Genomic DNA, 7,794 nt, shown 5'->3' with positions numbered 1-7,794 from the left:
GGCTACATCGCTACCTTCTATAGAAGAATATGGTAAGAGTAACCTTCGAATGGGTATCAAAACCGATTTAGGTGACGAATAAAATATAAGTTAAAGAACGAGTCACTTACCAAGCTTCTCATTTAATTGCAACATTTATTGATGTAAAGTATTTTTCAAACTAATACGAAAATACCATCAATAGTTACACGTTTATACTATTAAATTGACGTCCATCTTCCTCTGACATTTCCTCAATTTCTGATATTATTCTTTCTCTTTCCAAGGAATTGCTGTTATTATTTCACCTGATGACACTGATTTAGATCTTCGCATACGAGCTCTAGTGTGTCTTAATCAATGTGCATTCTGATTACCGTAAGTCTATGTGTACATTTACAAAATATCTAATCCATTATATACTTTTTATTTTATGGTAATTTAGATTTTAAGAATTTATAGAGCTTTGATTTGCAATCAGATTTTAAATACTTTCATATCAACACCATTAGCAACCAATACCAATCATTCACTTGTATCGGAAATATGTAATTTATTAATTAGAGTTTTATGGTGGAGCATCAATAGCAACGTCTAGGTTTGGTCGCAAATTGGGTACTCTTCATTTTCTCAACCAGTAATTCTAATCCTTGTTCACTGGCTTATGGTAACCTCTGGTTTCCTGAATAAAACTGAAACTAACCAGTGCGTTATAAACAAAGCAATGCTATCTCCAGCATGCTTAATATTAAGCCACTAAACTCTCGATACGATGTGAACAGTCGACGTGTATTATCATCTGTCCACCTCTTCTTTGTTGACTAAATTATTGCTTTGTACGTAGGATTCATATTTATATATAGTCCTTAGCTTGCTAGACGCCACAACTATTCGCAATAAAGTGAAGTTAAACTGGGTGTTCAGTTCAAAGTGTGTCATGGCTCGCTGTATGCCGTCATGTGGCTAGTCGATGAGCCTAGAGAATTCAATCTTCCTACACTTCCGCAGAGGTGCATTACCTATATGCCAGAGAAGTTGCCTAGAAAGTACGGCGTTCATTCTGAAGAGTACTTACCGATACGTACGGTAACGCCGGTAGTGGCAGAAATGTGAACTCTTTCGAAACATGTACTCAGGTGAGTTTTTTCTTACTGTCGAGATATGGGGAGAGGGTTAAGACGATTACTTACGTATTTGTTGACATTAATTTCGACGGTCAACATGGACACGGAGCATTTGATTTGTGTTGTGGAATATTGCCGTATGCAAACGATGATAACAAATACCCTGCATACGACTTGCCCGAGCAAAACACAGTTCGAAAGAGGTTATAGTAGCATACAGACCGTACAGACCGCCATCTGTTGCTACGACGTTCAAGTTATACCGTACACGTTCTCAAGTTCAGATTGAACGCCTTGATTAATAGGCAACTTCTCTGACATAAAAGCTGAAACTCGCTTCAAATCGCTGACTCATCAACAGTGACGTCATGACACACTTTGAAATGAACACTCAGTATTATTTGTGTATTTGTAATTAAGTACATAGTTAATTGGAAAATTAGGCTGAACGTCTGCGTAGTTTGGCAACAGCGTATCGCCAGCTCACCAAGAATATATACACGAACTCTGAATAGCAGCATTCTGTCCCTTAGTCACTGCAGTAAAGTTGTAAGAATTCCTAATTGTAGAAAATAACGACACTTGTTAATCTTTTTATTTAATTTGAAAGAAAATCGTCCATTTTATTTTAAAATTGTAAAATAATAAATCATTCCTAATCAGTTTCTCAAATGATAAAAGTAAAAATCAGAATCGTGCGGACAGTACTTATCGAATAAAACAGTGTTAATATTAAAATGTTTTTCACAGAAAAGTAGGCCATATTCATTTGAAGAGCTGGATTCCAAATTAGCCTCAGAAGAGGTGGACTCCAAACTGGCTTATTTGAAGAAGGGGATTTCAAACTGGACGAAGTCAAACTGATAAGTTATGAGAAAAATGACAAAAATGATAAAACAAATCTGACGCTCCTAATGCCTGCATATTAAAGGTATTTTAATTTGCTTTGACACTCCTCTGGAGTATTTAGAGTCACTACGCTTGTTATATACAGTAAGATTTAATGAACTTAGTGTTTTTCAAACGGATCTAAGGCAAGACATAGGATAATCTAGAAAATAAACTTACACCGGTATATTGCCCGACTGTTCTGTTTGTGGAACGGCAATCGCTTGTACCACACAGCGCGCCGCTATTACGTCACCTGTGCAGTACTATCACTCTCTTATTCTCTTATTCTCGTCATAGACTATTGCCCGTGTGCACCATTCTCGATTAAGATTTGACCATGATTAAGTCGGCACTTGACCATCTTCAACGCCAATTTGCGGAGTATCAATCTCTATCAAAGTTACACAAGCGAGTTGATGATGATCAAATTCGATCACGGGTGTGGGACCGATTATCTTGAATTCAACATGGTCAAGTCGAGAAAACCAAAATGGCGGCACGATTTGACGTACTTGATGGAATTGAAGATGAAATGATGTACCTTGAACACACAAATCACTGCGGACTTAACAGAATTGGTGTTATTGTAGAAAGAGTAAGTTTGTAGGTGAATAATAAAAATGTTTTTTTCTCAAAATAGACTAATGTTTTATATATGTTTCTGCTTTGAAAGATCGGGACTTTACTTGAGGACAAAATATTATTTAGGCCTAACTGTCCAATTTTGTTAACATAATAATAAAGTAGTTATTCTATGCCGGTAATAACATAGTAAAACTAAATGACCATTTTGTAGAATGTGAGGTTATCACTTATTAGCTATAGATTTGCCGTTTGAAACTATTAGGACCTACATGACGTTTTGGAGGCTATTTACGATTGAATTAAGAGAAATTACACAGATACCTTCTTTTCCCTCTTACTCCAAAATTCCAACCTTGTGAACACAAAATAAATGGATAAATTTCAGAACAAGGATACTTTCCTTTCCCTCTTACTCCAAAATTCCAACCTTGTGCACACAAAATAAATTGGCACTAAAAACTTCCTTTTCGTATGCATGATGATGCGTATTCGACATACACAGACAAATTGCTTTTTTCTTATTTTAAAATAATTGTTAGCGAGGTATCCGTATACTGAAATTTTCCCAAATAAATTATTGGCACTGAAATGTGTCTTTTCGTAAGCAAGATGATGAGCATTCGACAAACACATACAAATCTACTCTTTTTAGTAGCCTATTTCAAAATAATTGTCAGTGAGGTATCCGTATACTGAAATTTTCCCTATTATTATCAATAATATGAAATAATCACTGTATAAATTACGTTACAAATTATGTGGAATTATGTAAACACGTATGAATTGTGAGGTTAAATCCAACCAGGTAGCCTGCTTTTCTCTTATAGAATTCCGTCAGTAATTTTATTCTCTAATATGGATGCAGAATTGCTGACGAGTTCTAAAAGAATTCCCACTTCGAACTGTGAGAAGTTCAGTGCTCTTTTCCTTTTTTCTTCCATGATTATTGAAACTTGTAATTTGAAAATTGCGAGGATGTTTGAAACAGTCCGACAAACAAAAACGAAGCGATAATTGACAGAGTGCGTTCGTTCGCTGTTTTATATGCGGTAACCTAGTGCTCAGATGATTCTTCTCAAGCGAGCGTACCGTCAGCTGACGGTACTGAGTTGATCGAGGGAAAATGTCGATGCACCGCATCTGTAACTTGATCATTGTCAAGAATTAACCATGTTTCCGTGATTGCTGATAAACGGGCTAGATGATCGAGAATGGTGCACACGGCCATATATCTTTCTCTCACAGAGTAACAACATAATGGTGGGTTTACACGTGCATGGATTCATTGGCGCCAATAGCTATTGGCGCGCAAGTAAAATCAACTTTCACGTGTAAACCTTTACTGACGTGCAAGTTTAGACACTGCATGCAATGTTTCGAAAAGTTAGTGGTATTCTAACTTTTCAATGCGCCAGTGGCGACGCATGCGCAAGCGGACATTTCTGTTGCACGTGTAAACATGAAGTTTCTCATCGGCACGCCAGTATTGTACAGTACGTAGTCCGCTGATGTTTTTGCATCAAGTTTTATAAATTTGATTTATAAGAATGAGTAAGTGGAATTCTGAAACAGTCACAAAATTTCTTTACTTATATGAAAAACATCATTGTTTGTGGAATCTGAACTATAATCTTTATAAAAATAGGGATGTCAGAATAGAGGTTTACGAAAACATGAAAAGGACAATGAAAATTGATGGATTCGGAATTGCCTAGCTGAAAGCAAAAATAAAATTCATACGAGATGCGTACACTACGGAGGCAAAGAAAGTAACAAGAGGCATGGAATCTGACGGTGGTTCAGATGACATTAACAAACCTAAAGTAACATGGTTTCCAGTTGCTGACAGGATTTTGTACCAAGTGGTGGAAATAAGAGAAAGATAGTCTTCAGAAATTTTGAGAACTTTGTATAAAAATATTACAATCTTAATTTATATATAATTTAAAACTGTAAATTCAAAAGGGGCTAAGTGCTATCTACTTAAAAATGACATTCTGACATGTGTGCGTGCTATTTACCTATGAAAATACTATACTTATTCATTTATTCATAGTTTTATATCTAAGGGTAGGTTTTCACTGCAAACCCAGCAATCTCTAGTCTTTCCTATTTTCAGTCTTCCTCTTAATTTCCGCATATAATCCATACATGTTAATGATGTCTGCCCTTAACTCTTCTTCCGTTCACCATTCCTTCCAGTCCATTCTTCAGTACGCAATTTCTTCTTAGCCAGTGACAAAGCCAAATTTTTTTTCTCTTCCTCATCAGTTTCAGGATTATTCTTTCGTCACACGCTCCATCCTTCTTCATATTCAAAGGTTTCCAGCCGTTTCTCTTCACTTCGTCGTAATGTCCATGTTTCTGCCCCATATAATGTCACACTCCACACAAGGCATTTCACTAGTGTCTTCCCTAGTTCTTTTTCCTGAGATCAGCAGAAGATACTCAGTTTTCTGTTGAAAGCTTCCTTTGCCTTTTAACTTCTTGGCAGCAGCTCATGTTACTACTAACAGTACACCTCAAGTATTTTAAGCTGCCCGCTTGTTCTACTTAGTGCAGTGCAGATGATATCTGAACTTCTGGCTAGAAGTTTGATATTGTAATATACACTTTGGAACGGAATACAAATATTAATGATAATGACAATAATAATAATAATGACAATAATAATAATAATAAGTTAATAATAATAATAATAATAATAATAATAATAATAATAATAAATTTATTTATTCTCGTGGTTTTAAGGCCCTTCCAGGCCACTAGATATATGTAGAGATACAGCGTAGAATAGCAAAATAATTTTCAGGTGCTAAATATGCCAATGTAATTTCCGATTTCAATTTTGGAAGTAAAGCATCTCTTATATCGGTAGCAAACTTTTGAATCTAATGATACTACTAGAAGTTGTAGTGGTCTAAGGCATCCTGCTTAAGAGTCGCGTTACGGAATGTGCGCTAATTCGGGTCCTCATGGGGGAAGAAATTTTCCCATGAAATTTCGGCCAGTGTATGGGACCGGTGTCTACCCAGCATCGTGATGCACTTTGTAAGTTACGATAGGTAGCGAAATCCGGCTGCGAAAGCCAGTTATAACGGTTGAGGGACTGTCGTATTAACCACATGATACCTCCATTCTGGTTGGGTGATCGTCCACCTCTGCTTCGGCATGTGAACGTGAGGGCAGTAGCCAGCTGTTGGTCTGGGACCTTCATGGGCTGTGTCGCCACGTATTATTATTATTATTATTATTATTATTATTGTTATTATTAGGCCTAATATTATTATTATTATTATTATTATTATTATTATTATTATTATTATTACACGTTGTAGTAGATTATCAGAATTGTCTGTTGTCATCTGAAACATTAGTACGTACCGGTATCTGATATTGAAAATTCTTTTAGAATTCTCGCAGATGTATCTAAATTCTCCCTCCAAACAATCCACTTTTTCACCCATAATAAGCAATGTTCTTTCATGTTTTTCTTTATTCTAAGTTAGAAATCATCTCCTCATCCAACAAAGTTACGAGTATTAGGCAAGCTCTATAAACAAGTTCAACTTCACTTGACATGGTATGTCCTCGTGCAACACTCAGGTAGCAGCTTCATTTGAAAATGGCACTGGCGACGCAAAATAAAGAAACCCGTGTAAACCTTTACTGGCGCAAAAGTACGACTGGCGTGTTAACTGGCGCCAGTATAACCAAGCACGTGTAAACCCACCATTACTCAGACATGCTATCTACTGTCCGTCCAAGTGATTATGTCGCAGGATCGTAGAAAGGGGGAAAATCACGTGACAGTTTATTACTTAACGAGCCCTTTTATTTAAGTTATTTTAAACAGTTGTATAATATTACGTAGACGTTCAATTCCTAAAAGAATTTAATGTTTTCAGAAAAGAACTAAAACCGCCCAGCCACTAGCCTTTGGGGCGAGCAGAAGCAGGTGGGGGAAATCGGGATGCGACGTAGGCAAACGGACGACAGTCAGTACCTGTGCGAAAATATGATTCAATATGGAAAGTTTTCGTCACTGGAAAACGCGAACATATTTCTAGAACGTACTGTACTCACTAACTCAGTACTGCTTACTATATGCGGCCTTGGTTCTGTGTTAAGGACAGTTACAACTTTATTAGTAGAAGGGGTGGGAGTGAAGTACATTAAAAAAACTCAGGTACAATAAAAATTGAAGTAAAAATAAAATAATGTCCCTGTACCTCATTTAGAGAAGCCTAATTACAATTTACACTGTGTTATTTTATTTTTTTAATTGGATAGTGTTACCGTGGATAAATATATAACAGGATGCGAAACTGCGGTCAGAACCATCTGGCGGCAGGGGGCTCAAATAAGATGATCAGCGCCCGACGTCGTAGGAGGTGAACATTAGAACTACGTGTTGGGTACATTACCCAGATTTCTCTATTTATCCGTTCGTTCAAGGCCTTGCTCGAGAAGACAAGATGGCAGCCAGAAACTGGCTAATAAATGAACATAAATTGATACTACGTGTGTGTATAAGCAGTGCATGTTAAACAGTGATGTTTATGGACTTGTAAAAATAGTGTTGTTGAATGTATTTTAAAGTAATAGTAATATAATAAATTGAACTATCTAAGTAGTTTTTACAGAATTTTCCATTGCGCTGTACATTAAATACCCAAAGAATACAATCCCAATTACCTAACCGTTTGCTTTATTTTCTGTCTCTGTCTGGTTGTATTTTAATTGGGTAGTGTAAAATAGATTGTTTCTTTTATCTTCCTGTTGGCTCCGGTAAGAATTTTCAGTGGAAGATGGTGTGAGGAATAAAAATGTAAAGGGATTAGGGAATACTTTCTGCATAGTTTAGCATTTTCGTCACCAGGTGCGCTGCTAAATGCATGGAGTAATTAGTTTTTATTTTCGCAACATGGTGCGCTGCTACATGTTATAAGTTATCCTGCGCCCAACAGGTGGCAGAAAGATAAATTTCTACATTATCGCCTCTAGCATGTGTTACGGGAAACTCAGTAAGTTTCGCATCCTATTATATATTTATCCATGGTGTTACTTTTTCATCTGAGCTGCGAGTAACATTCTGTAAACAGTTTCTAGGTTTTATATTAGTAAATTATTGACTAAAATACTTTTTATGTTCATAACAATGGACTTAAATATTGATACCTAAACGTACGATTACTTGTTGGTAGGAAATTAT

Source organism: Periplaneta americana, chromosome 1 (assembly GCF_040183065.1).
Source record: "Periplaneta americana isolate PAMFEO1 chromosome 1, P.americana_PAMFEO1_priV1, whole genome shotgun sequence".
Lineage (NCBI taxonomy): Eukaryota > Metazoa > Arthropoda > Insecta > Blattodea > Blattidae > Periplaneta > Periplaneta americana.
The sequence above is the reverse complement of the archived record's forward strand: the minus strand, read 5'-3'. Positions refer to the sequence as shown.